The sequence below is a fragment of the Triturus cristatus genome, chromosome 4_1, assembly GCF_964204655.1.
Source record: "Triturus cristatus chromosome 4_1, aTriCri1.1, whole genome shotgun sequence".
In the NCBI taxonomy this organism is placed as follows: Eukaryota; Metazoa; Chordata; class Amphibia; order Caudata; family Salamandridae; genus Triturus; species Triturus cristatus.
Genome location: NC_140585.1, coordinates 1,263,339,211 through 1,263,357,814, shown reverse-complemented (window position 1 = coordinate 1,263,357,814; position 18,604 = coordinate 1,263,339,211). Strand labels below are relative to the sequence as shown.

General features: G+C 46.4%; 1 protein-coding gene across 1 annotated transcript in view; it reads left to right on the top strand.

Moving 5' to 3' along the window:
• The first annotated feature begins 1,172 nt into the window (after window positions 1-1,172).
• GPR84 (G protein-coupled receptor 84) overlaps window positions 1,173-18,604 on the top strand; it is a 72,446-nt gene continuing 55,014 nt past the window's right edge. Inside the window, exon 1 of the mRNA XM_085654751.1 lies at window positions 1,173-1,553. The gene's annotated coding sequence lies outside the window, so the exon portion shown is untranslated. The remainder of the gene's footprint in view (window positions 1,554-18,604) is intronic.

Sequence of the window (18,604 nt, the reverse complement as noted above, 5' to 3'; positions counted from 1 at the left end):
TTCTCCAGAGGATAGACAGCTTCACCTCAAGGACAGTGCCTAGAGAGAAGAGATGAAGCTATGCACTGACAGGCTTCGGTGAGCTAAATAAAGCGACATCTAGGTAAAACCCTGATACTGGTGCCTCACCGCAGAGGAAGAGGCCAGACGTACCAATGGACACCCAACCCCTCAAGGTAACAGAAGTCAAATACAAGATAACAACAGTGCAACCAGGAAAGGCGATCACGGGAAATGCATGTCACTTCATAAAGTAAGAAAGAGAAGAAGAAACATGTCTGACATCTCTGACCTTGAAGAATCCCACCCATCTCCAGTGGTCCTAAATGGAAGCCAGAAGCCGACCAAGCCTTCTACACTGTGCCAGTCACCCAGTACTGTACATTGCTTAATAGTTAAATGAAGAGGTATAAAGAAAATAAAAAAGGTGGGGGTGGCATTGTTTGCTTCACAGGGGGGGGGGGTGACATTACATCAAGGACAGCAGAACCCTGTGGCCACACAGGACACTGACCAATTCAAACAAGGCGGAGAAGAAGTGGGCGGGACCGAGGCCTGGCAACACTCGAACAGGAAGGAAAGCAGGGTGAGCTTGGCTCGAGGGGAGGTTTTTCGGAAGGAGAGGAGCAACTACCAATCGGTGTCAAATAAGGAAAGCACAGAGATAGCAGACGCTGCCTCGGGTGTTACTGCGCTGCTGGTGACGAGCAGCAAGCATCCAGTGGGACGGGGCGTAACACCTCTATCGGAGAATGCGTGCAGAAGCACGTTGGACTTGGAAACATAAACCCTTGAGTACTTCTGCTGTATTTAACTGTGAGTGGTAACACCAGGCCACCAGCGGGGACCATGCCTCAAAATAATGCTCAGTGGGTTGCGTCTTCCAGTGGAGAGCTGTCTCTAGTCTAAAATGTGAACCTGGAAAGAATTCTCGGTGTAATGGTTTACTCCACACACCCTTGAGGACAGTAAAATGGTTAACATTTATTCTAGTACTTATTACGCCATATATTTACGTTTGTTTATATAAGCGAACTCGACAACAACATGGCATTGGGCCTTTACTCCCAGTCCGGAAGCCATCCCCGCCTTCTCTCTGAAGAACCATCTGCTCATACATAAAGAGGATTGTGAAATCGGGGAGATGTGCGTGGGTCATACTCTCATAACTCATCTGATGATTCAGGACTGAAGTACCTTCTCGGGAGCGAGCTCGGATTCCTGGCCCTTCGGAAGGGAGTCTCGGTGCACCGTGCCCCTCCCCGTCTGGTTCTGCTCCTACATACCTCGCTCTGTCTGCCTCTGCAGGGACATGCCTTATACCTGCCAGGCAAGTTTCCTGACCGAGGGGCGGGAGTCTGCCATAAAAAGGCGTGCTAGCCCCAGCGGCCTGGAAATTATCATTCTGAGGAAGTAGTGGCTAGAGGAGGCCTCGAGGAGCCGCTGGTGAGAGCTTGGCAGCAGGCCTGCGAATCCACCGCCTCAGTGCCCAGAAGGCTCAAGGGGTCTGTGGACTTTCTCTGAGGTGCGAGGGGCACGCCCCACCGCTGCAGGTAAGTCAAAGAGCGGGAACGTGAACTTTGGAAGCTCCTCGAGCCGTAAAAGCTAATTTATGATTGAACACCCTCTTCACCTGGTGGGAACTGGCTGGGCGAGGCAGAGATGAATGACTGCTCCGCGAGCTTCAATCCATAGCTCGACAGCCTCCTGCACCTTGTTTCAAATAAATGTGGTTAGCCGTAAGAACGCCGACAAAGGTGGCAAGAAAGCTGTGTGGGTTCGGGTGCCTACACCAGAGGCCCGTGCGCTATATTTCGTTCCTAGGACTCGTCGTTCGAGGTGTGGAATAGCAGTTTTGTTATCATGGCAAGCTTTAATAACTTATTGGGTGACACTCATACACAAATTCACGTTAAACTAATTTACACATATTAGTTTATAGGAGGGGAGGTGTCAAAAATCTATCTGAGAATGACATCAGATTAATTTGATCTGATCTGTGGGAGTGCTCGCAGCTGGAGGTTGTTTCTGAAAACTGGCATCACGTCCAGAGGGACACACGCTTAGAAAAGATCGTACTGGCCGAAAAGTGTTACGACAAGCGCTGCCTGTGAGTGAGAGGGACTGACGGTTGTTGCGCGTGCCACACAACCTAACGGAAATCCCATTGCGCCCATCTTGCACCTGTGGCGTTCAACAGTCAAACAAACGCGTGTCGCAAAGCGTCCAGGTCGCAGAAAGATTCGGTGCCAGGGCAAACAAGTCGCAAATTAATTTTGAGCTTTACTGCCCACGAAATGTGATAAACTGAGTCCTGTCTACCAAATGTGAAAAGCAGCGCAACACCAATCGTTCCTTTTTGCAGACGCACAAAAATAGTACTTTTTCGGGATACCTACGGAAGATAAACGGGTATAAAACGAATGTAAAGGTGACTTGTTTACATAGTGGCCATTCTCTTTATTGGGGGGGGGGGGGGGGGCGCAGTGCCCTAAGTGGGATAAATAAGGTGTGGGGGAGGGGTGTCTCCGAAAGGGATATGGCCAGAGAATCGTAACTCGTGATTCTTTTGCGTAGGAGTACCCTATGTATATAAAGGGGTGGCTGGAAACCAATGTTATACACAACGTGCCACCTGACCACTATCTGGGTTTCCGTCTACGAGTTTTCTGGTATGTACTCCACTCATATAACACAACAACGAACATATACCTTAACGACCCAGACCCATTGGCTTTGCCCCTGCTTGTTAACTGTATCATAAAATGAGTGTCAATGGCGTCGATATTTAGAATTAAAACGTTTCTTTCCTTAAAATATGAAACTATGAATTAATTATTACTAAGGTCTGTGTGTGTAAGGGTAGTGGCGCTCGGAGTGTCGCAATCACTTTGTTCGGCCCTTCACACTACTTTCCTTTGCAGGCTCTCTGATAGACACACCTTGTTTGCCCTACTTCATCTCCTTCCTCTACATCAGTCTTTTAAACTATGATCTTCTGCATGCACTTCCTTCACCGTTCTCTCTCTGCAAACACATTTTCTTTGTTCTTTTGCAACTGTCAACATTTCAACAGCTGTGTATACCTCCTTCACACAAGTTTACATAAAATGGTATTTACATTTGACTCATATGTTACCATCGCTCTGCGCGCTCCGCGGAGAGGCCAAGGATCGGATGAGCATTTCAACTAAACACTCTAAAATGCACTGTCGGAGAGTTGCACTACAATTAGAGTATGTTAGGACATGAGCACCCACACACAGCATGAACTCATCCAGACACCTAGAGGCGACTCGGTTCGTAGAATGCGATGAACAAGTGTCCTAGGTCACTAGGTCGCATAAAACAACTGAAGAAACATATCTGGGAAATCAAATCTTGTTCGGGAATGCAAAAAGAAGTAAAACAACTGAAATGTAAACAGTAGCATGGGTTTCTTTATGGGCCTTTAGAGTCATTGCAGATAAACTGATCTGTGCTCTTTGCCATTATAGTTCATTACTGGGCCCGGCAGGGACCCGTTTCAAAGGTATGAGATCCGGCCGGACCCGCCCCACTGGTGGGGGAGGGTGTGATGTGGAAACAGGGGGCATGATTTCATGAGATGAGGGTAGGTATACTTCTAGGGTATTCATTCACTCGCTGCCAAGCAGGCACATGAAGGGCGTGGAGCTTATCCCTAGCAGTGGAAAGTTCTTAGATGAGTGAGTGCAACCATACGGGGAGTGGGGGGCTGGCGCTGTGGAGTACAATTCCCACAGAAGCTCACAATGACGTCTGTGGAAATGTTACTTGGGGAATGCTTTTGTAGCCGGGATTCATTTGTTGAGGTGGGACACATCGAATCGTGTGCGTGTGTTATTTCGTAGGGAGGATCCTGCCGCAGGAATGTATTTCTGAGTGAGATATACAGGGAGACTGCCTAGAAAGATTGTAATTACGGGAAGAGCTTTATGATGAATTCATTTCATAGTGCTGAACACAATAGTACTATGAGAAAGATAATTTTGAGGCAAGAATTCAAGATGATGAGAATTCTGTGCAGCAGGAAATATTTAACTGAGGAGGGGCACAGCGTGAGATGTGATAATGTTGTTATAGCATGAACTCTCTTTAAACCAGAAATGTTTTCCATATGGAGGGACACACTGGGGCTGCATTGGGAACATTTTACTAGGAGGCTGTTGTAAATTTCACGTGGAGGAGTTGGCTGGAATCGCTGCGTTTTTTAAAGGAATTAGACTGTTCTAAATTAAATTACTCTCTTGTGAAATCCGTTCCATTTTTGGCCGCTGCACGCTGAGACGGCGCTCACGTCAGTTTATCGTGTGTGATCCTTTGATGTCGCGAGAACGGGGTTCATTGTACTTGGGATGGTGGCGGGTGGGGTATGTTCTCTGTGAAGATGCGATCATGTCCTCGGATTTACTGGACGTGGTGTTATCAGGGGAACTTGGCCAGTTATATAATAGCTTGCTAATAGCCAAAGTTAATTCCATGGGGCGTTACGAATTGGGAGTTCTGAAGCATTCTCTAACCAGGGAATGGTTTGGCAACAGGAAGTTTTGCCTCAGACTGGGATGGGCTGTGTCCTTACCACAATTACATAACAACGATACTGCAAATTATATTTGATTTGTTAAATATGTTTGTTCTAATACGCGTGGGTGTCCTGTGTTCTTATAATAGATCTTATGCGTCATATGGTAAATTATTTAATGTGGTCTTTTATGTGAAGAAGAGCGTTTGAGAGTTGGAGTAAGTATATGTGTACATGGGAGTTAATTGAGTGAGTAGGACTGTGGTGTGTGAGCTAAAGGTAAGGCGGTACCTTAACCGAATATCATGTCTTTTGAGGTTTTGCAATGTGGCCACTCTTACATCCCCTCAATATTTAACCCCCCCCCCCCCTTTAACTTTAGTTCTTTCCTGTAATTTCACTCGTTTTCATTGCTCCTCTAATTTGTTTTGGCACAAAGTCTTTCTAGGAGGAAAGGGGGTCCTTTGATGGAAGGTTCCTTTCTCTACCCACCTTGTCCAAGGATGTGGGTAAGTACAGCCCTTCCCCACCTGAGGTGCCCATGACTAGAGTGGAGATTTACCTCTTCTTCTCCAAGCTGGGGACTCTGTATGCACCTTCCCACCTTGCACAAAGTCAGATGTATTGACATTTGTAGGTACTTTTCCCCCAAGCATTGCTCACAGGTGGAGGTCAATTTTATGCACATAGCTCCCACACCCTGATTAGGTTAAGGGGAAGATAGGCATGCACGTGCAGCATTTTGCACCGTCCTGCGAAGGGCATTTGGATAGAATTTTTTTTACACAACCTCCTTCACTTCGACATGGGGTAATTTGCACCTTTGTCCCCACCTCACCCATGGGCAGGGGTTATATTGCTTTATTTTGCTATACAACACGTATTGCCCAAATTAATGATCGATATATAGATTGCTGCAGAGGGGGGTATAATTAGGATCGTTTTAGCCAAGGAATATCCCCACCCCACCGAAAAAACAATTAGCCAGGTGGTTGTTTCCAAGGAAAATAGACAGTGGTCAAGGATATTGTATTTTCTGTGTACTCAGGCGGTCATGGAGATCCCTATCTTCCGCATTGTCACGGGTCGCTAACATTGAGTGGTTTAACTCCCCATCTCCCTTGCCAGAAGGTGATGGGTGTGTATATATTTTTTGTTTTTCCATAAGACTCTCAAACATCGTGGAATGTAAGAAAAAGTCCTGAGCCAGAACTACAACAGAACTGACTGAAAAGATTAGAGAACTGACGAAGAATCTAGAAGCTGTTACGGTGCCTGTAACCATAGGTCCGGTTATGCCTATTTTTGATAAGCAGAGGACGGGTGAAAATGGTTTGGTGGTTCCATATGTTGGGAATAAGATAACAAGTTTGGCTGGTCCCTCAGGAGAGTCAGGAAAAAGGACAGAAAGTAGTGATTTGAGACAATCCAGACATGACACATGTAGTGGAGGATTAGAGGTACAGTCTAATTTGAGATTGGATACTAGTGATACTAGTTGTTCAGGGATGCCAATTTTAGAACCACAGAGGATGTCAGAAAAAGTGGTTCCAGTGAGAAAAACTACTGAAATAACAGCTGAAGATTTGAATGATTGGATGAGAGTCCTTCAAAAGAGGGATAAAGATTCACAGGCAATTGATGTGGCCAGGTTACGCATAGAATTAGAGGAGCTTGTTGTAGGGACAATTCCTACGGACATTCTAAAAAACCATCATGATGGAGAATTATTATTCATGTGCAAAAACATCACCTGGAGAGCTAAAAATACACATGACAGGTTAAGAGCAATAGCGAATGAACAAGGAGTTGACATTGATAAGGTGAAAGCATTGCAGAAGTCTTACAGGATGGATTTCACGGACAAAGATATTGAAAATTTGAATGGTGCTGGTAGAACAGGACAGATTAAGGAAATGATTGCATTGTTGCGAAAATGGGGTGATGTAGAAAAATGGAAGGATAGGTGGTATAAGAAAAGGGAAGAATCAGTGGACAGGACTTATTCAGCATTTCCTGTGCGAGAAAAAGAGAAAACAGTGGATGCTTATCCTATGAGAGAAATACCTGGAGGAGGATATGTACATGTTCCATGGACCAGACAGGATATTTTATCATTTACGAATGATTTCCCTCGACTGAGAGAAAAGCCTGTCGAGTGGTATAGGCAGGTAGACAGGTTTGTGAAATTGTCAAAAGTGCTGTGGATTGACCTGAATAGTCTGTTTGATATAATTGTTCCAGCAGACTTGTGGGCTGAGTGCAAAATAGTTGTAAGTTGGCCTACTGAGGAATATCCAAGAGATCAGGGAACAGGAGCACCAGATCCAGAGGTAATGAGGAAGTATGATCAGGTGATTGTATACCTGAAAAGTAAAGTACCTCCAAAAGAGACAGACTGGGTTAAGATAGATCGAACACATCAGGAAGTAAAAGAATCAGTTTATGCTTTTTATGAGAGGCTGATACTGGCTTTTAAACAATTCAGTGGGGATGAGCACCTGGGTGAAAACAGGGGAGGGAAAAAGAGAATAATTAGAAGTAATGCTGAGAAGAGACAAAAGAGGTCAAGGAGAGATCCACAAGAGATAGAATTAGAGGAATTGAGGGAGAGTGTGTACTTGGAGACGAAGAGGGATGATGAAAGGGAGTCTGGTGTGTAGTGTTGTGGAGAAGAAAAAAGACATTTCCAATTTCTCCTAAAATGGGACTAAATTTTTTTCTTTGGGTTGTTTATTTGGTGATAATATCACCAAAGGGGGGATTGCTGGAGCAGAGTTTTCTGTTGAAAATTGATTGGGTTTTAAGCTCCAGTTTTGTCTATATGTCGAGACTTAAAATACTAATTTGTAATCATTAATTATTTGTTTCTGTTTGAAAATTCTGACTAACCAACGCAATTAACAAGAGAAATTATACGTGGGAATGCATATATGTTGCTTAATAAAAATGTGCAGGTTTAACTAAATGAATGTTGCTAAGTGCTGTTTGTTTAAAGCACAAAACGCTTTTGAAATAACGTGTACTAATGTTTTACTGTGTTGCAAAAGGCTAGATAATTACATACACATAAGGGTATTAGTGGGGTTAACACTGTTCAATCACTATGCTGTGGTAACGTTGTTTTGTCTCTTTTAATTAAGATGGTCCGTTTTGGCCTGTGACAAAATGGCTGCCTTTTACAGCCTGCACTCGAGTGATCGAATTTTGATGAGAGGGCCTTGCTGAACATGGTTGACAGTCACCTGACTATGGCTTCTGCTGGAGTTTTGAAAGTTTCCGTGATGACAGTGACTCCAGGCAAGCGTCCAAATAACCTTGGAGGACAAGAGAGCCACAATGAACTTTGTGATTACAGTGGTGGTCCCGAGGAAATGTGTGCGCGAAAGTAACATTTGCAAAACTCGAGTTTCCTTCTTCCGTCTTTTTATTTTTGTAATTTTTCTGAGCGGAGATTTTCCAAATGTAGCGATGCTACATCCTTTCCTGCTCGCTCTGCTCAGTGGATTAACGGATATTCAGAACATTTTATGTTGCGTTATTTTTGTAAGATTTGCTATAAGTATTGTTAGACTAGAGAGGGTCTAAGGCCACTTCTTCCCAAACCTGCGTTGGTGAGGATCGATGCTGTGAGGACGGCGACTCGGGAGACTTCTACTGAGAGACCTGTCCTGACCCATTCATGACATTTAGCTAGAATAGGTAATTATGAGAATAATGATTTGCTTTGATTGAATTTCATTTGAACTAATTTTAGATAAAGCACTATTATTTTAAATACAGTGTTGGTGGTTATTTCTTGTCGTTTATTGAGTACTCTATTTTGATTATTGTTGTTTAGATCATGACTCAGGACAGTATCAAACTGGTCGCATCGGCCTTACTGTAGATACAGGGTGTTTCAGGAGTTTCTCTCATGTTCAGTGCTGATAGAGTAATCGAGCGTATGTTAGTGAAATGGGCCCAAGCGTGTGATGAGTGCATGTGCGTGTATCTGTGAAATTACTCTATCCGTGGAAGTAGGGAGAATTTGTATGCCCTGATCTGCAGCATATGCACCTCTATATCTTAAGGGCTAGCAGTCTGGGGTTTTCACCTAAGTGCAACAGCATGAATACATGTTTAAGCACACTTTAGAATGACAGTACTCAGCACATTTGTGGATCATTAGACTGTATTGCAATTACAGCCCTAAAGGCATCACAGATGAATTCACAGGATTACACGTACTGCCAGACACCCTAGAAGGAAAGTCTGGCCACATAACCCCACTATGCTTATGACATCACCTTACACCAGTACTTCACATTGAACAGGTAAACTTCAGTCCCTCTAAAAGAAATATACATTAGTAAATGCATTTCAGTGCATTTACACCTCTTCACCTCCAGGGGATGCCCTTCTCCAGACATCCGCACCTCAGCCCTTCACTGCTTCACTCCTTGATGCAATTATCAAAACACCCTCCGCTGAAGAACAAATAGACCCAGCCCAAAAGGTATGAAATGCTGGCTGAGCCCTGGAGGGGTTATTCCTTTCGAATCCCCAGGACACCTAGGGTGACTTGTCTCTTCATGCTAGGGGGGAGACTGCGCTTCTCCAGCAGCGCCCCCAGCACCTTTTCACCATTGAGGGTGACCCCCTTCCTCTGGGGGCCACCAGGCACCAAAAAACTCCATTTCCAGATGCCTTGCAAGGCAGTGTGGGGCGCTTTGTCTGATTTCTTTGAATATTTGATGAGCGGCTCTCCCGCTGCACCGGGAAGAGCCGCAATGGACTGACGGCAGCTTCGCCGCCAGGGCTTAATTTGTGCCGGTGCTTTCCGGTGCTTAGCACCTGCACTTATTTGACAGGGCTGGGTCTATGCACGATATTAGCTGCTGCCTTCTCACTGAGTTCACTCCGGTCTCCCCGGTGGCAGCGAAGAGCTGATATCGCTCGTTATTGTGCTTAAAATATTTCAAATTGGGTGCCGCGGACGGCCGCCATATTATGAGACACACACTATGAGAAACCACCGGGGTCCCTGCCTCAGCTCACACCAACAAATCATAGTAGTGCTACCGATGATGGATTGGAAAATATGTTAGTAGACTGGCCCCTTCCCTCCTTGGCAAATCCTAAAGTATGGGTCCCGACATGGACCAATGATCACAATTTCCGCCCGCAGCCCGCCCCAGCATACTGCGCAGCCTCAGCAGTTATATCGGGCGCTGAAAGCAGAAGCAAGAAGTGTGTTGCGCAGCAGGCCTCATGTAAATTAAAAGTCCGCCCGCGGTGGTAAATTTAAATCACCGATGAACACAGGCTGCGGGGTTCGCTGCAGCCCACTGCACAGCTCCGTTCTGAGCTGCACCTGCTGCTGAGCCTGAGTGAGTCTGATGGGCATCAGGGGCCGCGTGCACGTTTGCCATTCCCAATGGAGTCGAGTGAGAGAAGTTGCGACCAGACTCTGGGGAGGCAGGCAGTCGGCCTGTAAACCGCAATTCTGTGCTCTCCTCAAAAGTAAGTGTGAGACCATCTGAATGGCAAATTTTCTTTTTAACGTTTGCCTGGGAAAATATGTAAAGTAAATGGAGCGTATTAAACTGTGCTTCCTCTGCACGTTCTTGCTTGTTGGCAGTTTATGGATGCAAGAAGCTAATTACTGAAGTTTCCGGAGCACATTTTAACTGTCTGCACTGAGCGAGAGCTGTTAATATTTGTTTAAATTATGTAGCTGAATGGGGTCAGTCCGCTGCTCCATGTGTGCAGCTGCCTGTTTCCCAATTACTGCACTCTGCAACGGCTAATACTTCACGCTGGTTTTCGTCTTCCGGCTGAAGCATTGAGTGCTAAATGTTAAATAAAATAACATTAGCAAGTATAATGCAAACCATAGGGCCTCTTTCTGTGTAAGGGCCGTTAGAGTGAATTTTGTTGTGCCAACTCACCTGCTGCCTTCCATGTCGGTAGCACTGCTCCACGACCACGGTTCTCTCAAAAGGCACAGGCCGGCTGACAAGGCTTGCAGTCACGGTCTCAGAGCTTGGGTCAGAGGGGTGAATTTGCTACCATTGCAAATGTCGTTGCACAGTGAGCCCGACTCCCGCACTGCATGGAGTACTGAACAGGCAAGAATCGAGCTCAGGTGACTGCGAGCGGGTCCACTACTGTTGCAGCTTAGAGGCATTACAGCGGAGGTACGTGTTTTTCATGTTGGGGGGCTCACATCCTTCTGTTGTGGCCTGGGTCCCACGTGGGACAGAGAGGCCCTGGAATCTACACTAATTATCTGCATGCTGACTTGATTGATTGATTGATTGATTGATTGATTGATTGCCGGCAGTAAGGAGGACCCAGGAGGGCCTGTGTGGGTGAAGGCTGCTAGGGCATCTGTGTTTAGTTAAGATAACTTGCTATGGATACTGTTGATGAATAACATTGATGCTTCAATCAATCTGAGTTGCCTGCGCCCCCGGTCCTGTGGTGTACTGAGTCTAAAAACTTTGGGGCAGATTTATGACGACTGGCGCATCCCTGCATATCAGGAGTTGCGTCGCAAGCGCGACGCAGCTCCAGCAATGATCTGGGGGGCCCTATCTTTACAATGCTGCGTCAATCCTTACGCCTGCTTCAAGCAGGCGCAGGGTTTTGACGCAGCATGGGCCTAAAAGTGACTGAGTGAAATCTTGTAGATTTCACTCAGCCACTTTTAGGAGGCGTTCCTGCGCCGGAACGCCCCCACCTGCCCTGGAACGCCTACATGTGGCGCAGGGCTTTACAACGTGACGCATCTCCCAGATGCGTCACGTTGTAAATACCCCGCACCATGGCGCAGGATTTGCGCCGCTGCTGCGTCACAAAAGTGACGCAACGGCGGCGCAAGTGCAACATAAATCTGCCCCCTTGCAGTCAAGCAGCCTGAGGCTGCTCTGCTCAGTTTTCAGCTGCCTGCCGTTAGTACACTTTAGTTCAGTGAGTTCTTAGTTTCTCGTTGCTCAAATTGGTGTAATTTCTGATATTATTTGTATGTCTAAATTGCTTAATGCTCTTGTGAGAAAGTGTCACTCATAGTTGTTAAAATGTCACTCATAATTAGACTGAACTTGTGAAAATGTCACACTTAGCAATCTGAAACCTTGGCAGCTATGAACTTAAAGGCAGTCTCAGTAAAGTGTAGCCTGTGGTTCTGGTGTCTCGTCTCACTACGTTCAATTCAGTTTGCTAATATGGGGCAGCCCGGTCCCTGCTGCAGTCAGGCAGAAGCCATGATGGTAAGATATGTGCCGGGGGCAGTAACTCTTTCTGCAACATGTAAGGAATAACCTTTTTTTCTTTTTTTTAAATATAGTACTTAGTGCATTAGTCATGGGACTTCGTAGTACTTTAAAAACTAACTCGGTGGTGCTCATTTTATTGACTTCAAAATTAAGTCATAGAATGAAAGCATCTCATGTTGTATTCAAATCCTTGCTACTAGGCACTAACTTACTGAGCTATATTACTGGCATTCTAGACTGAAATTTAATGCAGTGTGGAAGTTTAAGCCTCCTAATTATTTCTTGTAGCAGCATTTTCCTGTTGTCGTTTTTATACTGTGAGTCAGCCCTGCGGTAGCTAGCATTGTCACAGGCACTATTATGTGAGAAACTGCTTGGAATGCAATTTATTTTCAAAATAGGGAGAGGAGAGGACTGTGCTTGAAAAAGCATGTTTAATGGGAGAAATGATTCCTCTTGAAATGGGAGGAACAGGCTAGTGTTGTGGATGGAAGTTCACGGGCACTCCAGAGGAATGGAGAGACATTCCAGTCATGGGAATGTTATTGAAAGAGATATTATTTATGTAATAGAACAACATACCTATTTCTTGTACGGGATCAGCAGGCCAGCAGCATGTTCAAGTATTCATGCTTTGAGCATGTCCCTGTGAGAGGCACCTGTTTAAGCAACACAGGCTCACTGGCCAGGACGTGGGGGTGTACAAAGCATAATATAAAGGTTGATGGTACAACTTGTCTCTAGGGGACCTGAGATCTTTTATTCAATCACTACACTTGGTGCATTTCTTCCTTCTGCCTCCTTTCGTTCCTTAATTTTTTTTTCCTGCTTCTTTCATCCTTTCATTAATTTATTTATTTCTTATCCTTAACACTGCCTTCTGCTTTTCTTCCATTTTCCTTTCTTCTTTCTAGTCATCCATCACACATAGTTTGCTTCCTTTTTCCCTCTATCCTTCATTTCTTCCACAATTTCTTTTTTTTCCTCCTTTCATCCATTACTCATTTATTTCCTCACTCCAGACCAGTACTCCCCTTCCTGCCTGCATTTATTGTTGCCTTCCTTAATGTATTTTTTCCTTCATCCCTCTCTTTGTTTCAAGCAGCACAGTACAAGCACATTCTCTTTAAGTTGGGAAGCTGCCTCAGCAGTCCTTATATCACCTTTCCTAAGGCTGCATTTTGACCTTTACTCATATTCTGTAATTCAAGTTGACTTATAAGTTGTTGTTATAGACTTTCCATATTTTATATTATATTATATTGATTTGCATAGCGCACTAATCACCCAAGAGGGTATCCAGGTGCTTGGGCATTGGGCAGGTGTGTAGGTGTGAGGTACTCGAGGTGTTTATGTGAAGAGCCAGGTCTTCAGCTTCTTGCTGAACTCTAGAAGTTAGGAGGTGGCTCTGATGTGTTGAGGCTTGTGGATGTGGATAGAGCCAATAAAGGAAGTGGGTGGAGCCATTGGAGGAAGTGGGTGGAGCCATGGAAGTGGATGTGGCCTCCTAAAAAATGGGAGCACTTGCACTTCATATTTTACAAATTAAGCACTGTTCGCCGCATCTTCAGGCCTCGTTGGGGGGCCCGGTCTCAACCGGGCCCCCAGGTAAGAGTAATGGCTCGGGAGCCCACCCCCGGCCGATCGGCGGATTCTCGGGGGCCCAGTCCCACCCGGGCCCCGCGATGCCCCAACACTGCTTCGGGGATCCCGGTCCCACCCGGGACCCCTGCTTGCCAACTTCGGTGGAGGGCAGCCCAGGGCACCCACCCCCAGCTGCCCCCGCCGGCTCCCCGTGCGGCCAGCACCCTCGTGTGCTGCCGTGGGAGCTGGCACAGCAGTTCTGGTCTGCCGGGCAGACACGGAGCTGCCCACGGGATGGTCCGTTCTTCGGGGGAGTGCGACGGCCCGCCTTTACTGTGGGGCCTGGGGATGGGGTCCCGGGCCCCTCCTCATCTTCACGGGGGGGCACACCGATGCTTCTTCTTCGGGGCCCGGGGATGGGGTGCCGGGCCCCTGGGCCCATTTTTTGCAGGGGGCACGATGGCACTCCCCCGACTTCTGTCTTCGTGGGGGCGCGACGGCGCTCCTCGCCTCCACCGCAGCATATGGGGCCCGGAGTTGGGATCCCGGGCCCCCGAATCTCTTCGAGGGGGGGCGCGATGGTGCTCCTCTCCAGCTACAGTCTGCGGGGGCCAGGGTGGGCTCCTGGCACCCCTCTAGGGTCATTTTCACGGGGAGTGCGACGGTGCCCCCTGGCTTCCTCTTCTTGTTGGGGGCTGCACCCGGGACCTGACCCACCCCATGGGCATCGCTGAGACCGGCGGCGGAGCCCCACGCGCTTCTTCATCGGTCTTCTTAGGGGTCAAAGGTACCCTACCTTCCGGTAGCCATATCTCAGCCCCTGGGGGTCCAATCTGCCCCATTTTTGCATCCTCTTGCTCCTGGTGGCGCCCTCCAGCCACTGGGAGCACTCTCCTTCGCCCTAAGGGGCTCCAAGAGGGTGCCTTCTGCAGGGAGAGGTCTTGACTTGCTCCCTGCGCCTCCCTTTCGCCTGGCTCTCCTCCTGGTCTCTCTTCTCCCTGCGCAGAGGCCCCTGCTTCTGCGCACTGGTCCTGGACTCTTCTTCTGGCGCTTTTCAGGACCCTGGGTACAGTCAGGGGGTTCTTCCTTCCAACTGCCCATTGCGCCAGGCTCCAGCACCTTCTGCTTCAGCAGACCACACCCCAGAGAGAGCTTCTCTTCCTGTCCAAGCACTTTTTAAAAGTTGAGTAGGGGGCTGGCAGGAAGTCTCTGTTGGTCCTATCAAACAGCGACACATCACTTCCCTGCCCCTGCTCCCTCCTTCTTGTCCAGCCTCTGGGTTTGTTCAAAATGGCATCGTCCAGTGTCTCTGGCCACATGGCCTCTGAAACCCAACTCCTTCTCCCCCTCACTGCCTTCCCTCCTTGATTCAGCCTGGTGCCTGGCACCCAGTGACAGCTGCTAATGGATGAGCCTGTAGCCCCACCCATCTTCTCTTCATGGAGAGGAGGCCTTAGCTTGTGTAAGAAAGATTATCAATCCATCCAGCTGAGGTCAGCCCTCAGCCTGGGTCTGGTCATGGCTGGCTCAGAGAAATATGACATTTCTGTATGACCCAACAGCAATACAAATATGACTTTGGACTCTGCAGAACACTTCTTTTCACATCAGCTACAGTGGACTTTAGTGCATGTCTGGAATCTGTAGGCCTTAGGAAAGTGAAACTAGCCCATGTGCTCCCTATCCCCATAATAGAATAACGGAATAAATACTGTAAAGCTCACTGACTTTCCCTGGCATGTTTCTTCCCACTGGATAAAGCCTATTCCATGTCACCACCCAATTCTGCATAGGTCCTGCCACACCATTCACTTTGTAGCTGCTCCTGGACTGCGCACGCTAGGAATCTCCCCTGCGCAGCCCGTACACAGGTGCACATGCATTTACACATGTGTCTGCATGTAACCAGCCCGGTGTCCCTTACTCCAGCTGCTGCACAGTGGCCTGGTCAAGCCAGGGGGACACCAGTAAAATCCCCATGCAGTCTCTTACATCCTGAGTTCACTGTGGGTGAGTCCCAACTTATGAGGCTCCCCCGTAGTAAAAGCTCAACAATTAGGTGCTCAAAAAGCAAAAAATCCGGGCGGCCCATTGTGTCAGAACCACCTTTTAACAAGTACTAAAATGTAAAAGTGTACTCAAAGATTTAGGTACAAAATACAAAAGATGGACCATCAGTCAATTTACGAATATAAGAATATGAATCTTAAATAATTAGAAGAAATCAGTAAAGCTCTAAAGAAAATTCAGCATAGATTTGCCTTCTAAGAAAGGGAAAAGGTGAGAGAGTTAAACAGAGGAAACATGTCCCTTTATAGGACTTTATACTACACTAATGCATTATTCTCAGGGTATATGCACCAATGGAAAACAAGAAAGAAGAAGCATTTTAATACAGAAATACATTAGAGGATTGTCTCACAGTTCTACTACATTAGACTCCGGCATTCCCAGTTAATTCAAGTGATATGACTTGTTACATAGTATTTTATTCGATCTGAAACAGTTAGATTGTCCTTGATTAGATACATTGTGTTCCCTGTGAGTGGGAAAGTCGTAGTCTTTCAGTGCAATTCCACAATTCTTTATTACAGTAAAAAACAACAGCGACAGTAATCATGCGATCATTTGATATATTACGATGTCACATCCAAAATGGAAGCAAGGGCAATATTGACTTAGATTAACATGTGCTTGATTTATTTGTGCATTAAACATTATAATTTAGGAAAAACAGATCCTACAAAAGTGACATTCGACTAAAATAATACATTACACTATCACTCACAGACCAGGGAAGTACCAGAAACCAGCAGACAGTATTATGCAAAGCCTTTTGAAAGGCACAATTGACCCCATGAGGGAATAGTCCAAATGCTGCCTCTCTCTCGTACTCAAATAATACTGGACAGAGACAAAGACACAATTCTGAAACAAGTCAAATACCGAATCAGAACAAAAAATTGGTTTCCCCAGCACAACCTAATGTCATCATGTATTACATAAATAACAGATATCAACAATTCTTGTCTTTCTTTGTATTTGTTAGGTTTATTCTCATATGTTCTTGTTTAGTTCTTTTTTTAGCCAACACGTTTCATCTCCCATGGCAGGTGGCTGCGACTTCCTCAGGGCTGTTTCATTGGTATGGTTAGTGTTATCTTTTAAGCGGTTGTAATTCCGTCCTGGTTTCCCCAAATAGTTCCTTGTCTTTGTTAGTTTTTCTCTCCCAATCGTGTCAGTATTATCCCTTATTATTTGTTGTCATCCGTTTTACCGCCTACCGACAAAACAACTCTGAGGAAGTCGCGGCCACCTGCCATGGGCGACGAAACACATGCTGGATAAAAAGAGGCTAAAAAAAGAACTGAACAAGAACATATGAGAATAAACCTAACAAATACAAAGAAAGACAAGAATTGTTGATATCTGTTATTTATGTAATATATGTTGACATTAGCGTGAGTTGGGGAAACTCATTTTTTGTACAAACTGGCTGATTTTGATCATCCAACTAGGGAGCGGGTGATCTCTCCACCTCAAAGCACTGCACATAAATAAGTTTGCGACAACTTTCAAGTGTACTTCAGTAGAACGCCACAGAACCTTCTGCAAACCTCACCCGCGCTACCGTAAATACTTAATCAGTACCCAAGGGTGGAGGCATGCCAGGGTCCACAGTCAGCTCGACACAGGGTTGGAGACTGAAGAACTTGAGGCGTTCTGCAAGTCCACAGCAGCATCACACTGAGGGGCACGAGGATAGGCATTCCAATACCTCTGAGGCAACAACTGGTTTACTTGGCACATGAAGGACACAGTGGTGTGGTAGCTCCAGCAAAAGCAGTGCAGGAAAGGGCGAATGTTCATCACTGAGGGTTAACAAGGTGATCCTGGTACTACAGGCTGTCTTCCCTACATGCAGCATTCTCAAAATCATCAAGAAAGACAATGGACCCGAAATATTCAGGGACTACAAGGACATTTACTATCAGAAATAACACAGCTCTGTCCACAAGCCAATACCACTGCGGAGGGATCACGGGGACACTAAGAAGAGCACCAATAGACCACACATAGTTCCAGCTATGATGTGCGTTCTGCACGACCCTACACAGCACTACAAGCAATTGACCAGCTGACCTGGTATTTGGCGGGAAGGTCCAGACGAGGATCCCAATGCGGACCCCTTCTCCAGAGGATAGATAGCTTCACCTCAAGGACAGTGCCTAGAGAGAAGAGATGAAGCTATGCACTGACAGGCTTCAGTGAGCTAAATAAAGAGACATCTAGGCAAAACCCTGATACTGGTGCCTCAACTGCAGAGGAAGAGGCCAGACGTACCAATGGACACTCAACCCCTCAAGGTAACAGAAGTCAAATACAAGATAACAACAGTGCAACCAGGAACGGCGATCACGGGAAATGCATGTCACTTCATAAAGTAAGAAAGAGAAGAAGAAACATGTCTGACATCTCTGACCTTGAAGAATCCCACCCATCTCCAGTGGTCCTAAATGGAAGCAAGAAGCTGACCAAGCCTTCTATACTGTGCCAGTCATCCAGTACTGTACATCGCCTAATAGTTAAATGAAGAGGTATGAAGAAAATAAAAAAGGTGGGGGTGGCATTGTTTGCTTTACAGGGGGGGGGGGTGACATTACATCAAGGACAGCAGAACCCTGTGGCCACACAGCACACTGACCAATTCAAACAAGGCGGAGAAGAAGTGGGCGGGACCGAGGCCTGGCAACACTCGAACACGAAGGAAAGCAGGGAGAGCTTGGCTCGAGGGGAGGTTTTTCGGAAGGAGAGAAGCAACTACCAATCGGTGTCAAATAAGGAAAGCACAGAGATAGCAGACGCTGCCTCGGGTGTTACTGCGCTGCTGGTGACGAGCAGCAAGCATCCAGTGGGACGGGGCGTAACACCTCTATCGGAGAATGCGTGCAGAAGCACGTTGGACTTGGAAACATAAACCCTTGAGTACGTCTGCTGTATTTAACTGTGAGTGGTAACACCAGGCCACCAGCGGGAACCCTGCCTCAAAATAATGCTCAGTGGGTTGCGTCTTGCAGTAGAGAGCTGTCTCTAGTCTAAAATGTGAACCTGGAAAGAATTCTCGGTGTAATGGTTTACTCCACACGCCCCTGAGGTCATTTAAATGGTTAACATTTATTCGAGTACTTATTACGCCATATATTTACGTTTGTTT